Source organism: Varroa jacobsoni, unplaced genomic scaffold, assembly GCF_002532875.2.
Source record: "Varroa jacobsoni isolate VJ856 unplaced genomic scaffold, vjacob_1.0 scaffold_740, whole genome shotgun sequence".
NCBI classification, from domain to species: domain Eukaryota; kingdom Metazoa; phylum Arthropoda; class Arachnida; order Mesostigmata; family Varroidae; genus Varroa; species Varroa jacobsoni.
Window position 1 is genome coordinate 50,519 of NW_019213642.1, and position 24,654 is coordinate 75,172.

The 24,654-nt window shown below is 45.3% G+C and overlaps 2 protein-coding genes across 7 annotated transcripts in view; one reads left to right on the forward strand and one right to left on the reverse strand.

The window, feature by feature from the left end:
• LOC111263179 (uncharacterized) overlaps positions 1-24,654 on the reverse strand; it is a 47,165-nt gene that overhangs the window by 17,586 nt on the left and 4,925 nt on the right. The gene's annotated exons all lie outside the window — the stretch shown is intronic.
• The window catches only part of LOC111263178 (uncharacterized), a 28,871-nt gene continuing 17,631 nt past the window's right edge, over positions 13,415-24,654 (forward strand). Inside the window, exons 1-2 of one of the 6 annotated variants that reach the window (XM_086969487.1) lie at positions 19,342-20,069; positions 20,319-20,598. The gene's annotated coding sequence lies outside the window, so the exon portion shown is untranslated. Of the gene's footprint in view, positions 18,173-19,341; positions 20,599-24,654 lie in introns of those variants that run through there. The other 5 variants (XM_086969486.1, XM_022838051.2, XM_086969485.1 and 2 more) reach the window with 5 other exon arrangements.

A 24,654-nucleotide genomic window follows, 5' to 3' on the forward strand; every position in this document is an offset into this window, starting at 1 on the left:
CTTAGGTTATTCTACTGTTCGTGTCTAGTAGAGGCACCACAGAATGTACTAGCAAAAACGAGGAGACACTCAGAGCAGGTCGAATGAATCATTCATTTAGTGAACTTTCCAAGCGGATTTCGGAGAGAAGAACTGCAGAACTGCACGGCTTAGCAAGCGACATAGTAAAGAGGCTATGTCGTTTACATAATCACCATACCAAATGAGTAGTAAAAATCATAGTTTTATCACTTCTAGATAGACAAATGGAGTCGCTCGCCACATGCGCAATATCAGGAACGAGTCTGACCTGCTCCTTTTTTAAGTTACTGACATGTATCGTGCATGCAAATACAATAATAATACACTGTTTTTTTACAAGTGACGGGGTACCAGGATGGGCAGAGTTCATGGATAAAAAAGAACGCGTCACAGGGCTGATGTAAACTGATCGAAGAATTCCGACATTTTGCGCTATAATGAAACATACTGAAGCTTTAAGCAAATAGATACTCGTTGGCCAATAAAAGGGCGTTCGGCACCGGTAGATTTAGTATATGCTTACCAGTCAACTTATGTACACAGTTAGCTATGGCTGTACTAAATTGTAAAGAGGGGCAGGGCACTCGTCGCACACCTCGTCAAACATACAATCAGTAGCAGTCCGATAAAATGCATTTACTCATTACCATTATTAGTACTAAATAAATTGAATTTACTACTGTTAGCTGTCGAATATAGTCCTATAATGTATTGTGTCTATCTGTGGTAGGTTAACGCTACTGCCAGACGTTGACGTTTCTAGTACTATCTACCATACATTTACCAGATGCAGCGACCTGTATATAGTGGCTAAAAGCCGCATTTTTTAACGGGGAGTTTTCCTTTATCGTGTGCTTAATGTCATCACCACAGTGATCGCCGTTGCCATCGCGTTACGCGCATGGTGATCAGGCCACCGGCCAGTCTGGGCAGCGCGCGCGGCACCAGCCGTAGCTGTGGGGGTGGTGGCGGCTAGACTGAAGAGGCAACGACGACAACGTCAGCATCTCTTTCCGATGCGGCCTAACAACTGTCATTGCGACCGTCGTTCTCGACTGTTGGTTGTTGATGTTGATCTGCGCTAGTGATGGACTTCCGCGACTGGGTCCTGAACCGGTGAGAAAAGGACGGATAGGATAGGCAGACTTGCAACAGCTCCACTATGTAATCGCTCTAGCATAGTTGGTTTGGGTAGAAAGAAGCCTGGCCGCTTCTACAGCGTTCGCTGTTGCTGCCGCCGTTGCTCTTGGTGTTAGTACCACAGTCAACGTTTCGACGCCGCGGGACTATAGCTAACCAGGGCTAACTAGATCTAGCCCGTGCGGTCTTCCCGCTTCTGTCGTCGCTGCGGCCATCCTGCTTTTCACTGCGCTGCACATCTATCGTCGTGAAAGCAACCGTTCATCCGATTGTCCAACGTTACCTGTCGGCCTGCCCGCGCGAAAATAGGCAACCGTGGCGGTAGAAGTATCAGGACCTTGTAGAGCTGCTATATATATACATATATATATATATATATATATATATATAGACAGCGGTGCGCATAGTTAATGATGTCGTTTCGACACCTAACTACACTTACCTATTTATATATCTATGTATGTAGTATAGTGATGGTGGCCGCAAGAGGGGCAGGTGACGGAGGCGGCAGTAATCTTCGTCGTGGCGACGACGATGGTTGTGTTTGCGCCGGCGCCAGCGCGCCGCCGCTGTTGTGCTAGAAGACGTCAGACAAATGGGGCGGACGGGTGGTTGGGCTGAACTGGGCCGGGCTACCGATGGACGGAGGAATGGATGGATCACAGCAACGCGACGATGTGTGCAACGCGATGCGTGTGGAGGTCTTAACATTTCTCTTCCAGCCAGCGGCGCCAAGTAAGCAGCGTCGGCTAACAAAACCAGCGTGTTGGCCTGCTGCCACTACAAATCACGAAGGAGGTATGAACAACAACAGCGGCAGCTACAGACAAGAAGAAGGAGATGGGCATAGCGCGACTGAGTGCCACAATTAAACTAGTCAACACAATTTACCGGCCAAAGCGGCTGACGGCGGTAGCACACCGAGCGTCGCGATAGTGGTGCCGCAAAAGTTATCTGCCGAGGATGCGGCCACTGCCGCTGCATGCTCCGATGCGACTAGAAACGGTGGCAAGAAATATGGCAGCGGCAGCAGCATTAGGGAAGGAAAAGCCGGAGGAATTGCAGGACTCCAAGCAAGCGATCAAGTAACGCTACCGGTGATGCCACTTCTGCTGGTGCTACTAAATGTATCCTAACTCCGACTCTAGGGGAACTCTTAACCCTACCGATTACGAAAGGACATATATATGGAAAGAGAAAACACGTAGTGCAGCAAACAATATACCGAAGGCTTGAAAATCTGATAAGAGATAAGCACGCACTGAGAGAGCTGAGTACAAACGCGCTAAGACACACATACAGACTGACCGGTCCTCATATGATGTAGCGTTTCGCTCGGAAGACAGACAAGCGTCCCGCCTTGCGCGTGAAGCAGCAAGAAAAATTAGCAGCCAGCTATCCGCTAGTAATTAGTTAGTGGTAAAATCTTCTACCGGTGCCATTATTACTATTACTCTAAGCAAAAAGAAGATGAGATGAAGCAGAAAGAATAACTCCTCAAGTGAAGTAATTAAAGCGTCGAGTTAAAGCAGCGCTACGTAGGTCACGTGAGATGTGAAGAAAACTGAAAACGAGTTACTAACGTATCGTGCCTATAGTGAATACTTCGAGTGAGAAAAAATGACGTGGTATATATGAGATATTATGTATAATGATAGTGGCGCTGAAGAACGAGAGAACCATATTAGGTGTTAATTTTTATCGTGTTTATTATCATTTACTACAAGACTGTCGCTTTCGCTACTGCTTTTATTGAGTCATATATAGCAAAATCATATAATCAGCTCCAATTTATAACTATAGATTTTTTCTTTCTTTGGAGAATCTTCATATGAAATCATCACATGTCAAGAAGGTTACCACTCACCGGCCACTGGGCATCAGCACCGATGTAGCGTCGCCACGCTTGCTTGCCTACGTAGCCGATCAATAATGAGTAGAAATTAGAGTACGGCAGAGCAACAGCTGAAACACCAACAGGTAATAACGATACCAGGATTATCCAGAGCGATATTAGCAGGACGGCTCGCTCAAGTCGAAGGCGTCTCACTCGCAGCCGGTCATCAGCACCTACACCGTCGCTACCTCGAACGCTATTCAACTGAAACGTTGTCACCATCATTGCCATCTGAGGCTCAATTCATCATTGTTCCACCACGATCATACCCTGCGTGGCTGGTTGAATTGTATCTGGCCAAACTGAGGCTGACGGAGGTGGTAACTCTGCCGTTACTCCTATTCTAAGCCTCGTTTATCATCGTCATCGGCTTGCTTGTGCGTCTCTGAGAACGACTCGTCCATAATAGTCAGTTGTTCGTTTACCGATGCAGAGCAGATAAGCTCTACTCTTTGCTCTAAACCGGACTTTCGCGGACGCAAACGACGACTCATCTGCCGATTTGGTACAGTTACAACAGCAGTAGCATGAAGACGGCGACCACGTACGTTGGCCAGACTTTAACTCAGCTTAGTTTAGCAGTAGTGGCGTGAGCTGCGTATAGCGCCTGAATCGCGTCAACCGGTCTACTTAGTCGGCGCCCCTCTGACGGTCAGCACGCAGGTTAAGTGACGCTTACTCATAGTCGCTCAGGCCCGTCGATCTGTTGGTATTTACTGTTAGCTCGTTAAGTGGTCGGAGTACTAGAATCAGCAGCCAGTGTTGCTTCCGCTGACGGTCGGTCAGCCGCTGAGTACCAACTGACTTGATCAAACTGCCATAGGCAAGCTAACATTCTATATGATACAGCTGAATCCGATTCCACCGGCCTTTGATCCTACTACTGCTACCCCGTACGCCTTAACCATTTGTGCGCCACCCATTGCTTCCACTTTCCCATTGCAGCGGCGGCAGGACCAAGCACTTTGGAAGTTCGATCGGATGTACAACGACGCGAAGGACAAGCGGAACTTATATCCACCTCGTCCGTGAGCCCTGGGAGATCGGTTTTCGCGCATATTCGTCGGAAGGAGCGGCAGGAGCAACGAAAGTAGGACACCAGGACGACAAAAAAATTCACATCACGAAAGAACAATGAAGTCGACAAAATGGATGCAGAGAACGAAGGTAAATAAAGACGAGGAGAAGCGTCATATTAGTTGGTCGTTGGTCCTATCAGCTTGATAGCGTGATACTTTATTTAGGCATTTGGTCAGCAAGAAACGAAAAATCGACGCAGAACGAACGCACCGCTAAATCAATATGTCGGTTGCTGGCTACTATGGCCGCCACACGACCAGCACGCTTACAACTACTACAGCGAAAAGAACCGTCAGTTCCGCTGTAGTGTTTTCAGAGCGGCCAATCGTTGTAAGACATCGGCCGCCTCCATCGGCAAAGCGTCTGTCCTGTCCCCATTGGGAATGACGGAGGGTCCATCGTCGACTTTGTCGCGATGGCCGACCGACATGGCTAATATAGAGACGCTGGTTATCGCCTTTATCAGCGCAACAGGCAGCCCCATTAGCCGACACACGTTTGCGATAGCTTTCTTTGCCGTAGTCTTCCTCGTCGGAGGAGGAGCAGGCGGTGGCATCAAACTAAAACCCATGTTATTGTAAAAGTCGCGACTGGTAATGCTCCTATTCTTTCCATACGCCCGTCTATACCACTGTACACTGGACTCCCCACCCAGAGCATTTCATATGAATATCCATATAATGAAAAAAATTTACATTGTACAGTAGAACGGAGTTTTTTGGCCGATAGCTGCAGAACGATCCATTTATCCACTGACGGCCAGATCGGCAACGTTGACGGCACATTTCGGACTCATGGGATTGGACCAATTCACAAATGGTTTACTAGAACACGGAAAGCACAGAGCCTATTTATCGAGTGGGCGGTGAAGGAACAGGAAAACAGGAATATGGAAAACTGAGATAAGTCCAACCTTAAAAAGTCGAGTTTAACAAGCTCCTAGAAAACTCTGAAAAAAAACCGGCTTCATAACGAGTGATCCAAAAAAACTAAGAGAAAAAAACGAAAATTGTGTGGAGTTGACGACTGGCGCCAGGGCGAGATCGCACGTCGCAAGAAACCCAACATACCGTACGGCCGCGGTTGATGATAACTATTTAAACACGTTTCATAACACATTTATTCTAATACGAAAAATAGCAGAATTGGCGGTATCATTCGTAATAGCAGTAGTTATTGCTACTACCGCTACCACAACCGATTTCGCTATTGCCAGACTGTAGATGATGAGTAGCGGCACCGGCAGCGGCAGCATGAGTCATATTTTCTGTTGTTGTTGTTATTTATGCCGGCATTATTTATTTGACACAGTGATGGTCCCGTGTTGCTGATAATAATTATACTGACGATCATCACGTTACGCAGATGGGTGGCAGTGGCGCTGCTGCAGTGGCGGCGACGGTTTTAACACGAACATCGTCATCGTAGTCGCCATCGCTGGTAACGCTTATGTAATGGTATACTATCAGCATCATCAGCAGCGCCGCCATCACTGTGGCCGTCAACATGGGCTACAATTGCAGACACGCGCAGAATGGCGAGTGCTTAAAACATTACTATCATCACTGCGGCTAACAACAACAACAACATCATCATCATCCATAACGACAACAAACATGACCCATGTTAAGAGAGATTATACGATCAAGCTGCTGGTGGTGATACTGTTGACGATGACGGTGTTAACGTTGTTGCCGTCACCGATGATGATGACATTGATCATGGCAAAAACAGATAAACAAAGAAGAAAAACAAGCGGCGCTGGAAAACAGGAAAGACAATTCATTGCAGTTCCGTCCCAGTGGCCTGCGGAAAAACTAAGGCAGGATAACCTACTAGGAGTCCAATACTGACAGATCCATGAGTATTAGGATACGCTTACGTAACAACAAAATCTATAAAACGCAGGCTGGTCCACAAACAAACGACCAGGTAAGTACATATGCGCACATGTTCTGTTTACTAACGAGGAAACTAAAGTGTACAAATTTGAGAAAGGACATTCAGCGTTTGACCTCATTAGTACAACTGAAATTTCGTGCAAGAACTTGATCTCCTATTTATTTAATGTCAATAACTAACAAGCGTCAACAGATCGCTGTTGTTGACTGTACGCCATAAATTTTGGCAAAGATGATCTTTTGAATTTCTTATGCTTACAAAGCACACGAGAAATTTTGTCTGTTAGGAAGAGACAAACAGTTGGCGTTATATGCCAGCGTTAGATTCAATGGTAACTAAACAAATAAACAATCGTTCATCTGTTACTCCGAATAAACTTCTGTTTCTTTTCATATTCGATGTCTAGTGGATGCCCAAGGGCTGTGATTCCCAATGGATATCTAACGGATGTGCTCCGCACGCAGTAGCACTTCGGGAGGGCAGGCGCTTACCCCGAACTATTAACTATTCACACATCGAGATATGGATACTCAAACCGATAATCTGTCACTAATAGTGTACCGGTTACTCACACACACATATAGAAATATTGCATCGTTGGATATGCGTTTATTCAGTAACTGAGACTTGAGACAACACAAGATAAATGATATTCGAAAGAACGATGGCTGCAGATGACTCAGAGTACTCGACCCATTGAAATGCACGCAAAGAAATGGGCTACGACCGATTTCGTCCTATTCGCGGTCATAGATTCGATTTGGGATGTCATCATTCTGTTTATTTCAACGAGAGTCCGCGCTTCCTTTAAGATATCCATATGATAGAACTTTTGTTAAGCAGAAATTTGTGTTATCTTAGCAAATGTGTCTAGAATTGACAGGTGCGGTCAACACAGGTTCCCACCTAATTAATCCTACCAGAAGAAATAATGGAAGCAAAGTGGATTTAATTCAAGTGATAACACGATTAAGTTGTAGAACTTTTGTCTGCACACAAAGGAACTAAATTTAAATTGCAGTTGGTGCATAAAATAATGGCTGATCTCATTTTAATTTATCCAGCTGATCGATAATGCTTTATGGCTTGAGCCGTCGATCTACGATCAGTATGTAAATGGAAAGAAAGAAACCGAAAGTTCAGCCGGTTATATCCTGAAGGACATATCTTTTTCTTTAATTAGCTGCACAATAACTTTGATCAATCACATTAACTCCTAGCCATTGTGCTCACAGCTCGCAGTAACTACATGCACCTCGCTTCAGTGTGCTAGAAGTGTTTTCCCCAAGGATAGGTGACAATCACCATCAGCATATTTCAAGAGACTAGGAGTCGCTGCTTCAAGTCCCGCCAATGAGGCGCACGAGCTATCTGGATAAGGAACAAAATCCTGAGCATGATAGAACTTTGTTCCACCCTCGTACTTCGGTAATCAACTAATTTAACTAGCGTTGTTCAAAGCCTTCGAACATAACACTTTATGATAAGACTGTCATGTACGATATCTGTGAGAAAAGCCATATTCCAATGAAACACTAAGTAACTTAATCGTCTTCTTGGTCAGATAACCGCACAGGCAAATATCTGAACACATGGTCTTTCGTTCGGATAGATGAAAAAACGCGATTAAAACACTTGTGGAAAAAGCTCCGTCGTCCAAGAAGCCATTGATGGTCTGGCTTGCTTTATTAAATGACGGACTTCCTAGTTTTTTTCTTTTATAGACTATACATTGCTTGTCTCACTATTTTCCTATTACATAGTGTATGCATTCTGTTATCTTGTGTTTCATACTATACATAGCTGTAGGTTTCCTATCGTAGCTTCTAAAATAGACAGTCAGCGGACACTAATCATTAGAGAGGAACTGCAGAGGAAGATAAATCATCAGAATTTAGTATATATTATTCTTCTACGTACATTTTTATTTGAATAAATAGATACCACTTCGATATGTATTGAGCACTGCACGTTAGGGACTGTGCTACCTTTGTTTAGTGATGATGCCTTCAATCAGATCAATGACTCTAACTTGAGCATATTTCAGTGTTTACAGCATATATTATAATATAGTACATCATCTATGACGAACGCCCGGCGGTTTTAAGCCGACCGATGATCGACTGATGAACTCCAAAAGGAAAAGCAATCAAGGGGAAACGCAGCAATATTTCAATGGGTATAATACCTTAGAAGAGCTGATCGTGCGCAAACTACCAGGCAACTGAATGAATGAATGAAACTACTCCACGGTTCAGCCTCCCATAGCGTATGTAGATTTCTGCAAACGCTCGTCATCGGATACTCAGTCGTCGTCGTCATCATCATCATCATCATCATCATCATCATCATCATCATCATCATCATCATCGTCATCATCATCATCATCATCATCATCATCATATAAAATAGGTTCGCGAACACCGAAGTCATCGATCATAATTCGTGTGGGTCGAACGCAAATTTTTGTCAATATGACCCGTGCAAAAGTAGCTGTATTTTCCTATGCAGGTTTTAAAAAGCAAAAAGACAAAAAAGATCATACATAGATCCGCGCAGTGATCGGCACACAAGCAGAACGCGATGCTGCAGGTCGAAGCGGAGATGGCCGCGTTGTACACACAATAGGCTGAGCGTGACTGGTCACGGCGACTTCGCTGAGAACAGTTGCCGAATAGCTCAGTTTCTTAGTTCATCGTCATTATGATCAGACGCAAAAGGCAGTCTTTGACGATGATCTTCGACGCCGAAAAGTGAAGAGTAGCGGCGGCGGCGGCGGCGGCGGCATCACTAGCTGCAGAACACGATGACGAAGAAATAGAGTCAGCTAGTCGGCCGGCGGGCCGGCCAGTTCGGCCGTCGCCGTCTGAGCGTCCACGCAGTAGCTGACGCAGTATCGCTTGTTCACTGAACTCGGTGAACGAGTCACAACAGGGCAAGTGGCGGTGCTGATTAGCTCTCGTATCAAAGTCCCTCACTTTTCAGTATCGGCGCTCAGCACTCAGTTTTCGACGGGGCCTTTTGAAGATATCTTTCACAACGGGCAACGACAGCGCCTACGAACTAGAATGATGATGCTATTGCGGTAATGGTCTCAACTGACATCGAATGAACTGGAATGAAGTTTGCCCGTCGATTCATACTTCTTTTTCAACAACGTTTTTTTTGCATAGTCTTCAATATTCAGCAGCATTCAGTAATGTCAGCTGCAGCTACAGTACCGGGGTCGCAGTTTCCCCTGTTGTTGTTTTGACAACTGTTAGCATGGAATCGACGAGTTGACCCTATCCCGTCGTGTGGTAAGCGGCTTTTTCTCATCAGGCGCGATAGCGGCCAATTTTTTCAAGCCACCTCTGTATTATGATGTCTGCTCCGGTAAGTGTAGGTATAGATAGCACGGCCTATCATTATACTCCTAAGGCAGACACTGGTGGGAGGGGCGGCGGGGGGGGGGGGAGGTAGATGGTATATCTAGGCATGGGACTGAGAGATGGGACGTAAAAGTCTCTTGCGAACATGAAACCAGCCAATAGCAGACGCGGGTCAGCTCCGACAAGACTCGCAGCATTGTTATTCCGCTTTCTCTCTTCTTAGATCTAACATTCGTCTCTCTAAACGCGCCATTTTAAGACTCTGTCATAGTTGGGTACCTGGTGACCTTTCTTTTGCGGCATTGCTAATAATGTTAGACGACGCCACTCAACTCAGTAAGCTCCCGTATCGCCGTCGTTGTTGGGACCAATATTTTCGTCAGCGGCTTCATCAGTGTTTGACAGGCTGATTGAACCGTTAGTGCCAGCTGTGACAGGGGTCATTCGCTACCGAAGTTTCCATCAGTGTCGACAGTGGACGAATCGTCACAGCCACTATTATCATCATCATCATCAACAACAGCAACAAAAGCAGCAAAAACATAAAATGACCATAGCAGCAGTGAGATTGGTGAAACATATCAAGCAGCCAAGGAAGGATACGAGTCAAAAGCGATTGCGTCGTCTGCTGTTGCACTGCCACCATATTGCTTTTGCTGGCGGCAGTGGCAACAACAACAACAACAACAACAACAGCAACAAACAACAACAAACACGGGTGTGCTAGATATTAGCGTATGTGCGCCGTGCAGACAGTGCTTCGATGGTAAGATGACGTAGATGTTCCAGTGTCTACTGTTGTGCATCGATGTTGCTTTTTTTTTAAGATGACGACTTGTCTAAGACAACACAACAGACGCCAGCGAAAAGTGTATGGCAAACGATGGCTGAATGATATACAATTGCACGAAGAGAGGTAGGAAAAACAGCTGGAGGTTAAAAGGGAAAGAGGTCGTCTGATTTCTTTTTTTTGGACAAACATGGAGATACTACATACATACATACATACATCCTCTCTAGAAGAAGTAAAAGCTTGTTCCGTAAGGAGCTTCTAATGAAGGTTACTACTCACAGCGACCCATTTTCCGATCTGGTTTTACCGTTCATCACGTTTGCCTACCTGGTTACACATGTTTTTTTTTATTAATAAAATACATGTGCTAATTGAGGCATTCTTATATAAATGTTATAAACTATAACACAGTTTCCAGCATATTTAATTTAAGCCGGACAATTAAAATTTGCACTGTCCAAGTAAACCGCAATAATTGCAGTTTGCTGTTCTTACGTATTAGGGAAAACAATGTACTCGTGTGCGCATACAATGTAAAAAGTTTTTAACTGGCCCAAACGTTGATCGTCATCCTTGGAACAAGCAGCCGTAACTAAAAAGGGCTTACTATACAGACTGAAGCCATTTTTTACAAAGGAGCTTTAAATAACAAGATCTGAAAAGGATCTGATGCAATAATAGCCACTTAGTGTCAAGTGACTGAGCGTAGCGTCCTGAGATATGATGACGTAACGCTGCCTGGTATTTTTATTATTTCTGTTTTTTCTTTATATGGCGAAAGTGCTAACGGCGAGGATGAAGGGGTGGCATCCCGCTTTCAATATCACTACCCCATCCTTGCGAAGGCGTTTCCATTTACTGATGCTGTCGTTGTCATTGTACATAACGAAAAGGAAGCAAATGGAAAAAGTGTACAGTTATACACACCGATCAAGCATTAACGACTGGTCTTGGAAGTGATTGCCGTCGCCATCTTCATCAACATAATAACAGCAATAATTTTAACCAGCCGTCATTATTAACGAGTTCTAAGCACTCACTTGACGCGTCCATTTCTAGGTAGGCATAGAGCGAAACAAAAAGTGTCAAAATGAGCTTTCCTGCATATAAACGCTTTGCCTTTCGTCGTACGGAACCAACTACAAACGACAGAGAAACAAACGCTAAAGTGAACTGCCACTACTAAGTATAAGTAATGAGTGGATGGTCAAATCAACATCATAATCACCATTGACAGTAGCAAAAGATAAGAAGGAAGAATCAGAACGAGAGACAGCGAAGGTGTAGTAAGTAGCGCCAGACAGAAGACAGACAACGGAAAAGCCAGACGAGCTGAATGCCGTTGGCTGTTTGGAGGAATGATGGCAGACGATTCGACAAAGTATCAAACAGCAACGACAACGATGATGATAACAACAAACGATGAGGCAACACGATTGCCGCCGTGGCTTAGTCCGGCAATAGCGGTGGCGGCCCCCGCCGCCACCACGGCAAGGGCACCCGTCGGAGAGGCACGACTCCGACGATAGCAGCTAATAATTATAATTAAAGTAGTGGTCGTTGTAATAATATTATTATTATATTAGTGAGTAGAGGAATCGTTGTAACAGTAGTCGCGTTGATGCCGAACGGAGAAGGGAAAACAGAAACAGAAAACAGAGAAAGGCCTACAGATCCAACGGCAAGGGGACTGGATGAGAAAATCGCAGAGCGCTCTGATCTTTTCTAACGTCAAAATGAACGCTTTCATTATAAACAACAATAGCAGAAGTAATAGCGGTAACAATAGCCTGAATAGCACCAGCAGCAGAAGTAACAATAACTCAATAACGATAACAATTAAAGCGACGGTAGCCAACGTAAACAAACGTAACCAAGGTTGTTGTTGTTGTTGTTGTCGAGAATTCGCTTTTACTTTCTGAATTGGAAACGAAGCATCACCAAGTTGTAAACGGATAGTAACAATAACAATGGTAATAACGGCTTTTTCATGTCGTTCTTACATTCTAAATAGCATTCCTCCACGAGTGTTTCTCCGCGCTTGTTCCGTCATCAATGGTCACTTAATTGTACCGATATTTGTTTAATTTTTTTGTTGTTTACGACGAGGTGAAACAACGCAGCAACGTTGTCGTGCTGGAAATCGTTGAGCCACCCCTTCTCAATATAACATTGGCAGCGTACGTACTATTTGTTCTTGCTGCTCCTGCTGTGATTTCCGCTGCGGGAATCTTGGGAGGAAGATTCTGGTCGCCTGCCATGGCATCGCCCAAAGCAATCGTCGTTGATTAGTTTCTACGGACTGCTCAATAGCTCAACCATTAAACTTTATAACGCCAGTAACTAATACAAGCTATCGGTGTATATGTGTGTGCAAAGGTCATCCTCCGTACAAACAAATACCGAAACGAGATGGTGACAACGGCAAGCACGATACTATCCGACTGCTGCTAGAAATGAACAATAGATAACAAAAACGACATAGGTAAAACTGACAGATACGTCAGCAGCGTCCGTCCAGACATTTCGCGAATAAGCACACTGTATCGCATGATGGGTTGCCGGGTGCAAACCATCGTCGTGGCCGTCATCGCCGCTGGTACCGCCGCCCCCCGTTACCCCTCTCACGTGAGAGCAGAGTGGACAGCGATGAGTCGAAAACAGGGCAGAGACTCACACGCACGTAAACAAACACTCAGCCATAGACCGACAAACTCCTACACACCCATTGACAAAAGCGAAAGTAAATTCCTCTGTGTTGCAGTTCCAACAACAAGAAATATTTTCCGCAAGAAACGCGGCGCGACCAATTAATTTCGTCGGTCTGCTTATCATCAGAACATGTACACACTTAACGCTGTACACATTGATGCTATCATTGCTTGTACACTAATCGCCAACGAATTTCAATAATCAACTGTTCTCGTTAAGGCAGAAGCGGATTAACACTTCAGCACGTTACCTAACTCCTCTGTATGCTTCTACGAACAGAACAAGGGCGACATCAAATATAGTGTCTACCATAGTTCCTAAATTTGTCGCAAGATTTTTATCCGCAATACTCGTTAGATATATCCTTATCTAAATAGAAATCGGCACTCGAATCCACACCTTTCGCGAAATGTACCCCACATGAACAGTTGGCAGAAGCTCAACGCATATGGTTCCGTCACTGAAACCCCTTCGACAGAAAACACTCGATGATTACACTAGAAAGGCAACTATATTACGTCTTTGTGACAAAGCACGCTATCAGAATCTTTCAGGAAAAGATCACAGAAATAATTTACTGTTTTAAAATACTTTTAGAATATCATTATTATTAAAGAACTGACTCCATTGTGGTATGAAACCGCTACCTTATCCGGGAGAAAATACTATCCTTCGTTTGATGTCCTATTCGATATGGGTTTAGGTATGAAATTCATATGTTTTCGAGCAAGACTTGCATCGCCAAAACAACTGAAATTTCTATGGAAAAAAAGTTTATTTATAATATATCAAAAAACGTACACGTTCTTACCTATGTACAAAAGCAGATAACGGCTCTCTATAAAGTGTTTTAGTTTATTATACGAATAGCAAAAGGGAGCTGATTCGGACGCAATCTATGCAATCGGAAAGCGCGCTGCCAATCAATAAATAACACAGTTGCGGTATTTTTGCAACCTTTAGTTTTTCTTTCGCTGCTGTCGCTCCACGTATTCGTCCCGGGCTAATTGTTCAAGAGACTCCACTGTCGCGTTACGATACGATACGATGGGACCTACCGCGATACCTAAATGCAGCAGCGGCAGGAACGATGCGGAGAGGAAAACCGTCAAAGGCTTGATGTGTGCGTTTGCGTCCGGCCAAATGGATCCGGCATTAGCGGAGGCAGCCGAGGTACTTATTGGATGTGTCTGCTGGTCGAATCAGCGACTTTTAGTGGCCGTTGTTCAGGCTACCACTGCCTTCAGCGTGGTGCCTACAGACACTTAGGCGCTGAGTAGTTGGCCAGCTAACCGCTACGCTCATCGGAAGCCGATCCGACCGAGCGACCGCTCGAGATTGCGGGAAGACGCTGATAATGCTGGTGGTTACTTCTGGCGACTAACTGCTTGAGGGCATCATCGGGCCGCGTTCATGGTGTTCGTACGGATTCGTCGCTCTCTCGACATTGCCCATTGCTGCACCTTAGTCTGGTCTAGCAGTGATTAATTGTCGGTTGCTTGTCCAGTCGACTCTTTTCCGACGAGGTTCTTTCGCATTCTTCAATCTCTCAACGTGACTACGGCCTCTTTGGCGTCGTAGCAACTAGCGCTTTGTTATAGAGTGCCCTGATGCTAGTGGTTCCTCAACCTCGATTCGCCCTTGCTCCACTCACTCGTATTCCTGCGTGATGATATGCAGTGGATGGATGACTTTCAGAACTAAGCTTGTACGGACCAAAGTGAATTGTCTCGGTGTCTGCCACTACTGTGGGACGTTTGGTCTCACGGTTCCTGTTTGCTGTCTTAGTCGCACAACATGTTCCCACGCACTTGACGTTCAAAACAGCCAATCATTTGCGTATGCCACGTTACGTTGGCCTATTTTTACACTTTGTCAGCAGCAACGAGATACCGAAAGAGGACCCCAACATGAACAAATTGGCGGTCGTGCTAAGCTCATAGGCACGCCACCGAACGCTGTCGAGAAAAGCAAGCCTCAGCAGCAGCAAACGTACCAGTGGCAGAACGTTCTCCGCGAGTCGAACCACTGCTGAGTACTGGTGGCGCCACAGTAGTACGTTGCGTCATAAACCGCATACTCAAATGTACAGATACGCACGTTCGCATATTACACATAAAGAAAGAAAGCTGCACAACAAAGCAGGAGTGACAGAGGCAAATCGCGTCAACGGAGGTCGTATTTAGATTCTTCTCGTCCAGCAAAACACACACAAACACAGATGTCTCAGTTAGCAACACTGCCTCGCGTCCGCTCTTTTTGTCCTGTTTTGTATCCATTTTGATAAGAAAAAGCCACCGACTTGTACCGTTACCGCAATGAAAACATCGAAGCGCGTGGTAAGAGTTGTGGCATCTGCTCTACCAGGCGTACGGCGCTGATTCCAGCTATCGCCGCCACAAGCCGTTGTGGACAGTTGTCGACCAGCAACGTTTCCTTGGACCTGATAAGCGAAACAGTTGATAGTTGGCAAAGAGCGTACGTACACAGCGGATGTCGATGCTGCTGCTGCTGCTCGTGGCCACAACTACCGCCACGCTGGACCTATCTCTGGTTGTTTTCAGCCGACCGAACGAGCACGCGGCGGTCAAGCGACGCTAAGTAGTCAACCAGACGACCTAGAAGTAATCGCGATGGACTTGAAACCGTTTTTGCTATAGACAAGGCCACGATCTTACATTTCGCTCTTAACATTCGCAAAAGTAAACTATAGAGCGAGTCGCGTCCATCATTTGTTTGCCTGACGACTTTTTCGCCCTTCGATAGGCACGACTAAGCAACGTGAGACCTCTATCGAATAGGACTAGCTTACCTGAGTCCGCCTAGTATCTCAGTGGAAGTTTTCCACGACTTGTCAAGCATTACGTCTGCGCTTTGTAATGATGCTTCTGTTGTTCCTTATTCTGTATGCATGTGCCCTGCGAGACATAGCACAGTGTATGCATAAACGAGTGTAAAGAATATAACATGTATTCGTTAATAAGTCTTTCTTTTAAGTTTCGTCTTTAACAAACGAATCCATCCTGCAATTTACTTCACTCGGCGTACTACTTCACTGCAAAATCTGCGACACATGATAATGCCGATGTCTTCATGCACGCCGACGTTCATCTCTCGTCCCCCCCCCCCCCCCGGGGTTTTGTTCAATCTGCGTTGTGAGTACGTACGCGTAGTTGGCGCCTGTCTATCTACGATTAGCGTTTTGCGTCTCCCTCGCTTATCGTTGTTTGGCACTTGGAAATAGCGAATGCACCATCGGCAACCGCAGCCATCAGCCTCCTTCCACATGCTAGTACTCTGATATAGTAGCAGTTGTATTAGAAATAGTTGTATGTAGATAGCCGGCTGAAGTTGTTGTTGCCGATGGCGGCCGTTTTAGCAATTGCCGCTGTAGCTAATGCGCAGACCGATGGGTTGCCAGTTTGTTGGTTAGTTGCCGGTCGGCTGCTTACTCAGTGACGTCGAACGTTCATCAACGGCAAGGCATCCATCCTGATCCCATCCCGCGCTGCCATCGCGAGTCGTCATTCCTCCTTGTCTACGAACGCCAGCAGTCGGAACAGCAGCGGCAATGAACGAGAGAATCCACAGCAGTAGCCAAGCAGTTCGGCTTGAGCAGGGCTTCACTACTCGACTACGCTCGTTGGCAGCGCTGCTCACTCACTTTAGTCTAGCAACGGTTGCGGCAGCGATCCGCCGCTGCCGTTAGCTGTGCCTATGACGAGAACTAACAAAGCGGCGCCTAGACTGGAACAAGATTGGTTCGTCTGAACGCCATCACTTGCTGGCTATCTGACGCCACCTTGCCGGTGCTGCTGCTGCTGCTGATAACGGGCTCACTATGACGCTGCCTGGCTTCGGCTTGCAGCCTGATTAATGGCAGTTAGACGGCCGTCTATCTGTCCGTTCGCTCATCTCCACGTCTTGTTCTTCTGCTTTTCTTCTTTATGTCAGGTGGGCAAGCCGACGCGCGCATAGGCGCAGAAAAAAATCCCATACAGAAGCGGCAGTAGTCCCATCAACTGTTGAATCCGTGGCGATCTCTCTTCGCAGCACTCTCAGCCTCCCTGTGTATCTCGGACGGACGGATGGATGGATGTAACTAATCGAATTGGTTTAAAATCGAACTACCGCGATGAACGACGAAAATCAAGCCACGAAAGCGAGATATTGCAAGAGAAATTTAATATCACAAACATTAGTTCTCGGCTTTATTAGTTTCTTGCAGCAGCTTGCTGCACAGTGTGCCGTCACATTAAGCTGCGCCGTCTGGAAACGATGCGTGCGACGTAACCCCGTAATCTTTACGTGGTCGGCTATTTAGGGCTCGTGAAAGAGGCTCCCTCTTTTACAACAAGTATAAGGGGTGAAGGTTAATATGGGATGGGGTAGGGTGAAACGAAAAATATCACATGATTTTTTTCTCGTTTTGTCTAGTTGTGTTATTAATATGGCGCACAGTGAATACGAGCCAGTTATAAGCGATTGCACTGCCTAATATTTAATAGTTGCATAGTACTAAATGGCGATATATTTAGCGCAGTATTCGCGCTCATGGCGACTGGATATAGTCCTCTTCGATTGTGATAATTTTACGCCTTTTGAAACACGGAACTGTTTTCTATACTTCCTGATTTCGAACCAATCGCTCGATGACCGGCACCACCTGCCGCTATCGCATTTCGTTGGTGGCTACGAACGGCTCGACTTCTTAAGCAAAACACGAAGCAATTCTGCTTAGCAATATTGTGTTACATACTTTTTAATATGCCTATCTTATATTTCAGATCCTCTTTTTATCCCGCCGTTTGTAGCTGTTCGGTGGGACGGCACAACCAGCACCACTTGTTGTCGTTGTAATTTGTTGTTGTCTGTTGACCGCATCAATACTAGCAATAATACAGCAACAGCTGCGGCGTCAGTGGCAACTGCGTTATCTTAACCGGCATCTCGTGTTGGTCAATGGGGCGACTAGACCTTGTCACAATCGGCAGTCGCGTTGCCATCATGGACGTGCGTATTCACGCGGATGATGGTGACAGAGCATCGACAAGGTACCTGCAGCCAGCAGTGATCAAGCGACGGTGTCTACTTAACTTGGTCCGACTTGGCCAAGCAGCAGCCACAAATGGTGCCATTGGGCAGTAGCCTGGACCGTTGGCCTTTAGCATGGCCCAGCAGAAACAGCAATAGAACAAAAACTACGATGACAACAAACACCGAATATTCACATCATTGGATTCCACGCCGGTGAAGGTAACAGACGTGACTAGTAAGAGCTTACTATTAGCACCCGTTAACTGTAGAAATAAAATCAGGTCTACGATAAATATTGCACTATCAGTGGTAGCGACTAGATCATTGAGCTTCGATCAGTGTGTGAACCATTTCTAATGTCGAACAAACTCCTAGCACGTGTATATGTGTATAATTCGGACGATTAATGCGTGTCGGGTTCGATAAATCCAGCCTTTCTGAACGTTCTTCTTTTTCCCGCTTATTCCCTACAACCTTTTCCTGAGGCTTGTACGAGCTGAAACCGTGCCGACTTTGACATGTCCAATACGGACACACGCCAATCGAATTATTACACGTCGAAATATCGACACTCTGAAGGCGTGTTGACAAACGCAATACGTTCCCACCTGCACAGCGGCTTCATTAGAAGGCAGACTTTTGTTTCTCTCCATGTTGCCGCATCACCGTAGTTGCTAGCGCAAGACTACACGCAATGTTCGTAGGAAACTAGACACATACCTGTTCATTTTTATGTTTGAGGTGGCATTCGCGCGGATCGACAAATGACATCTGCCCGACCGACGACAGCAGTATCGGTGTACTTCCGCCATCGCGTTACCGCTGTTAATACAATTCACGGTGGGCTCCAGCACACATATTAGCAGTAGGTCGTTTTACTCCGACGGACTGAAGGATGGAGAAGTATTCGACAGAAAAAAAATGAGGTTCCACGTAGATGTGCTTCTCTTCCCTCATATATTGCACTAGCTAGCGTAGTCGACTGTACATAGGTGCGGTACCGTACATGAACAACCCGTAACGAGTTGAATTGTTGGAAAATAGGGTATTAGTTCTAGGGAAAGCCATATAGAGATTGTGAACTAGTTATCGAAAATTCACCGCTCATCACGCCACTTCGACGCTAATCCACTGAAGGCAGGCCAACCATATCTTGTCGGGGTTTCTCGACATTGTACGAAGATAGGTAATGGGATTATAGAGTTGCAGCCAATATCATCGAGTGCAGTGTTGGCTGCGCACGCTGACAATGTTCGCTAAACTCGCCAGTCGGGATTAGAAAATGAAACAAAATACACTGACGCTGGATGATAAATACTGCTTATAGGTAAACATGCATAATTTCACTGTCGTAATTTGGAGCCAAAAATCTACACCGTTGGGAGATCTATTTTAATTTATCGGGAACTTATAGGCTCAGCTGCCACCTACAAGAAGCACTGAAATCTCTGATTCTGCAACTTACGTTCGCACCATGTTTCTCGCTTGAGTACATACCTGATCGTACCGTGACGCCTATAAGTTATCGGTGTTCTTAAACTTATAGGCGTCATGGTATGATCAGGTATGACTAAAACCAACTATGCCGCCAATGATGTAATCATACCCGGGCAGTTAGCACAGTGATGGAAAAAAAAAAATGAGAATAGCGGTACGACAATGAATCAAGCTTAACCAACTGAATGTCCAGCATCAGTATGCACTGCCTAATGAAATATTCTATATATACGTGTGCCTCCTTCTCTTCGCTCCGGGAGCTATCTCCCAATATACAATGCTACCCCGACTGATCGAACATCTATGCCTGGTTATTTGTTGAGACAATAACAAGAACAAAAAAAACTGTATTTTTCTACATCAAAATGAATGGTCGACTACTCTTTGCGCCTTGTGGGACGTTGTCGTCGGCATGTTCTCGTGCCACGACGTCCAGCCCGTCGGCGGTCGGCTTAACTACAACATCGCTTGCCGCCAGCCTTGTGCGTCGCCGCCAACGCCACCGAAAGTGCAGACGGGAGGTAAAAGTGACGAAGCTACACGATGCAAAGCGGCATGGCGCCACGTCGAATGAAGTGTAACCGCTTAACTTTTAACCGGCGGATCGTCTCGTAACATGGTAAATAAGAATGACAGTGCTACGGCCTCAGAATCAGTAGTAGAGGCCATATTGCTGTCCGTCAGCTCCTGGTTTCCTTGCGACCAATGAAGCCACGTCTGGAATTACGACTTGTCTAATGAGGCTCTACGCAACGTTTCTACTTGGACGCAGTGCCGTGGAGCTGAGTTACTTTCAGTACAGCGGAATAACTGGTTTAACAGCGTATGTTCCCCCGGCGGTGCACTTATGAATTTCGTTCTCTTACAGGCAAGTGATGCTGGCAATAACGATGGTGAACATTTAAGTACCCCGTTGCCCTCCGTGGAAGTCAAAATGCACATGTGTTTTTTTTTTTGCAGTATTCTGGCATCAACAAACGTTAGGGGGATCCTAGGAATCTCGATATGCGAAAATCGAACGGATACCAAAGCTTTTGAATTTGAGGACCGTATAAGCTAGTTGCAAAAAATCGAGTCATCGCTCAAATAGGCAGAGAGGCGCGCAGACCTGAGTTGTCATGATTCAATATATGCAACAATTTATTACAGTACGTTACATTTAGCCATGTTGAACACGTATGGATTGGCGGATACAGTCTGCATGTTGGAAGATAGCAAGTTAACATCAAACTAAACTCAGCGGATAAAATATGTTTAATGCATTTTTAGCAGCAGCTTCCTATTTTGCGATCTAACATAAGAAGAATCCTCTGATTGTTAAGTGAACTTATGAAGATCTCAATTTGGCAAAAGGCTCATTGAAACTATTATTAGACACGCTCACAATACGGATAATGTAGTTGGATACATTGTGTAATCCGTTTCAACGAAACGTGCTTGTGAAAATAATTGTGACAGGTTTACAAAATTATAGGTAACACAAAAGACAAGTAACAATTCATTGTATTCAGCCATCGTAAACATCGTATTTTGATAGGCTTAACCTGATGCAACAGACGAAGTTAATGAGGACGTTACTGTGACTTTAGCATACCTTTGTATATATATATATATATATATATATATATATATATATATATATGCTGTACATATTTTCAATATTTGAATAGATTGCTCGCTACCGGCATTTGGTTGCAGTCGTCGCTCACCTAAAAAAAAAGTCCTTTCGATTCTATTTGCATTCTGTTAAAGTATAAACAGACGAAATGTGTATTATTTATTAAGAGGGATTTTTCCCGCCAAATTCAAAGTAATGATTCCAGGCTATTAGTGGTCCACTCTAGAGTTGTTTAGTTAAACCGTGCCGTTAGTTTTTTTTAGTAACGTATAGAGAAACTGGTGCGGCCAAAGAGCTTGTAGTTTGAAAATTTGTCTTGGCCTACACTCGTCCCTGTTGGCCACCCTGAGGACTGTTCAGCACAAATATAGATGCCTATTTTTGCCAACTTCATCGTTTGGCTTGTAAGAGTTATCGAATGATTAAATTAGAATGAAACTTAAAGCATTAACATGAAGAGAGTTTTTTTTTTATGTTTGGGCAGGAATCGAGCTGCTTCGATAGTACGGCTCTGAATTGATAGCATGTTGACATGGCATCTTTGTGGCACTGCGCAAGCGCGCTAACTTAATACTGACGGGAACATTACAGACGTACCACAACGTTGCGTCCCTCTCTAAGTTACGGGAACATTGCAACTTCTAACTTCACACATCATCCCAATGTTTAAACCATTCAAAACGAACCATCAGTAATGAAGGAAGCCTAATATTACTGTTATAACAGCGCATTTATTAATACCCTCGGCGAGTGCGCACCGTGTTTATTCCAACTGTTTCAAAAAACGAAGTTTAATTACGCTATCTGAGGTTTTACTCGACGAGGTCGTCGGCCGATCGGTTAATCACTTGACCGGACTCGATAGGAATAAATCATCGCGACCCGATGCGCCGAGAAAGCCGAGTCTGCTTGGAAAATCGCCGATTTTAGAAATCGCATATCGAAATGCTTCACTCCACCCTATCTGCCATATAGAAGCGTACTCGTACAAATGTCGCCGAACGATATCGCTGCAGTCTTCCTCTCCGCTAAGGAGGCTGGATGCAAATTCTGGTGTGAGTCGCACCCAAAATCCATCTGTTTCTATGGATCACATTATGCAATCATGCACACTCGTAAAGCCCGCTAAAAAACGTGACCTTTAATGTCGGTGCAGTTGATTCGAATGGCTGTTGCCATAGCAACCGCAGTAGCCTTGTAGCCGTCCGAATTAACAACACCGACGTATCATTCACTAGATGGAGTACCAAGCTCATGTCTACCGCTGCTACAACTGGAATAATAATAATGCATATTGGATATCATCACGATGATGATCAGAGACGTTAAGGAGGCACTCGAATGCAACCTTGAATGGTCACGTCGCCATAACCGGCAAAGAACACAGTCATGCTTACAATATCCATTACCTATGAATGAGTGAACCTACGAATGGGAAAAATGACTCGAACCAACTGAATGATGATTTCAGTAAACACACACACACACACACACACTTTTTCATGTATATATATATATTTATGTATTAGGGTGAAGATGGAAAGTTTGTAAGAAGAGAGTAGTAATGGTGACTCGTGTGCGAATGTGAGTGCCTATTTGCTGTCCAGTGTGCATTATTTGTAGACCGCTACTGAAAGTACGAAAAGGTACTTGTTGAGCAGCTGCAATTGTTACTCTCGCGACGTCTGATGTCTCTGCCGCTGCTGTTGTTGCTTACGGTGCAACCAATGAAACCAACGGCGAAAACACGCGCTGTGATAGCCGCACGCAGCTACTTCAAAAGTAACGTAACATCCTGATAATGGCATTGCTCATCAGGATCGATGGCAACCGGAGCGACCAGCAACAGGTTGTCGGCTCAAGCAGGATAACTTAACGGTATTCTAGCTCCTTAACAACTGTTGCTGTTGGCAATTCTGTCAGCAATTGCTAACGCTGTACTTAACGGTGTCCTTCTTAGCGGGTCTAGTTCTCTCCCCTCCTTGTAGGCCCCCGCTCCCCAACTGACCCCCTACCTATTCGACAACACGGTCACTTTTATTCAGATTGCCACCCCACGTGCTTAGTCCGCGATTTAGGGTTTTGCATCGGCTGTTTTTTTGTCGATTTTCGCTGCTTTTGCTGATGCATAAATACCAATATACTAGTACCAGCTCCAGCAGCATCATCGTCGTCGTTACCACCGCTGGTTTTATCGCCGTGGCCACTAACAGCGGTAACAGGACTCATAGTTTTTCAGTGCTTAATTTCAGAGAAGTAACGTCGGCAACCGTACTTCAAATCGTCATTGAAGGCGCTTCTCTAATAATTGCGCTTGCACGAAAGTGACAATTCGAAACGCGTGGTTCTTGATATCTAGTAGTTATTTATTTTAGAGATAGTACACAATTTTGTGGCAGAACGCAAATAATGTAATATAATAATAACAAACCCCGCAAATAAATGTGGCTACTTAGAAATGGATCCATAGGCATGAAGGTGCAGTCGAACCTTAACAGAATCTCTGACTGGCTTGATATTTGAGAGCGTTGGACCATACCGAATCAACGAGCAAATGGGTATCAAAATATTGTCTTCATTTCTCTCATCGTGTCCCATCCCACCACGGCTCTTCCGTTATAGCAGGTAACCTTGGATGTTTGTCCGTCTGCCCTACTCTTTTCGCTATCTTGCACAAATTCGATCTTCACTATCGTTATGATTGTCGTCACGACAGCAGCGCCAATGACAACGATTTCTCCCGTCACTTCTCAGAGGTCTTTCGTTATAGCAGAAGCGCAGCAGAAGTTGGGTGGGATGGAAGCACGGTTGCTGATGAAAAAAAACATTTGCTGAAGGTGCAAAAGTCATCAAGACCAGCATGGGCGTCAAGCAACTAAATGAAGACAACGAAGAACTTGAAGAGGGGGAAAAAGATGACGTGTAAGTGACAAGTAGCAAATAGCTGAAAATGTCACCAGCAGCAGCGCCATCATCACCACATCCGTCGCCATGCCGGGTGGACTGATTGGCCAATAGACGGCGGATGGACGCCTTGAAAAGACCGAAACACGAGTGCAACGTTCTCAGTGCCCCGTCAGTAGCTGAACGCCTCTGATCGTGGAGAATGTGCAACGTTACCAAGTGTGGAGTTGTTTAGACCGACAGACCGATCGTTAACTTCTGTTGCCATTGCTACTGATGCTCCTGCTGCTGCCAAAGCGGACCTTTTCGCCCATCGTAGTCCTTATATTAGGCCATTATACCGACGTCGCAACTGCTACCTCCCTCAGGAGCTGGTTTTGCCAGATCATTGCTGCGACAACCACTACAGAAACCGCGCCCGCGACTAATGCAGCTACCGATGTCGTGTGGCTGCTGCTGGTGCAGTTACGTTACGATTGCAGGGTCGCCGAATATACCTTCAGGTGTATAGTAACATATTTACCTCCATCCTTTAACTTTTCTCTACAGTCTCTATTTTCCGTTTTGTTGCTGTTTCTCCGCGCGGCATTCGGTACCCTCATAAGTCTGTCCGTCCATTCCTCCTATTCGTTCGGTAGGGGGTTGCCGCTGTTGACGCGCGTCACCGTCAGCACTGCCGACG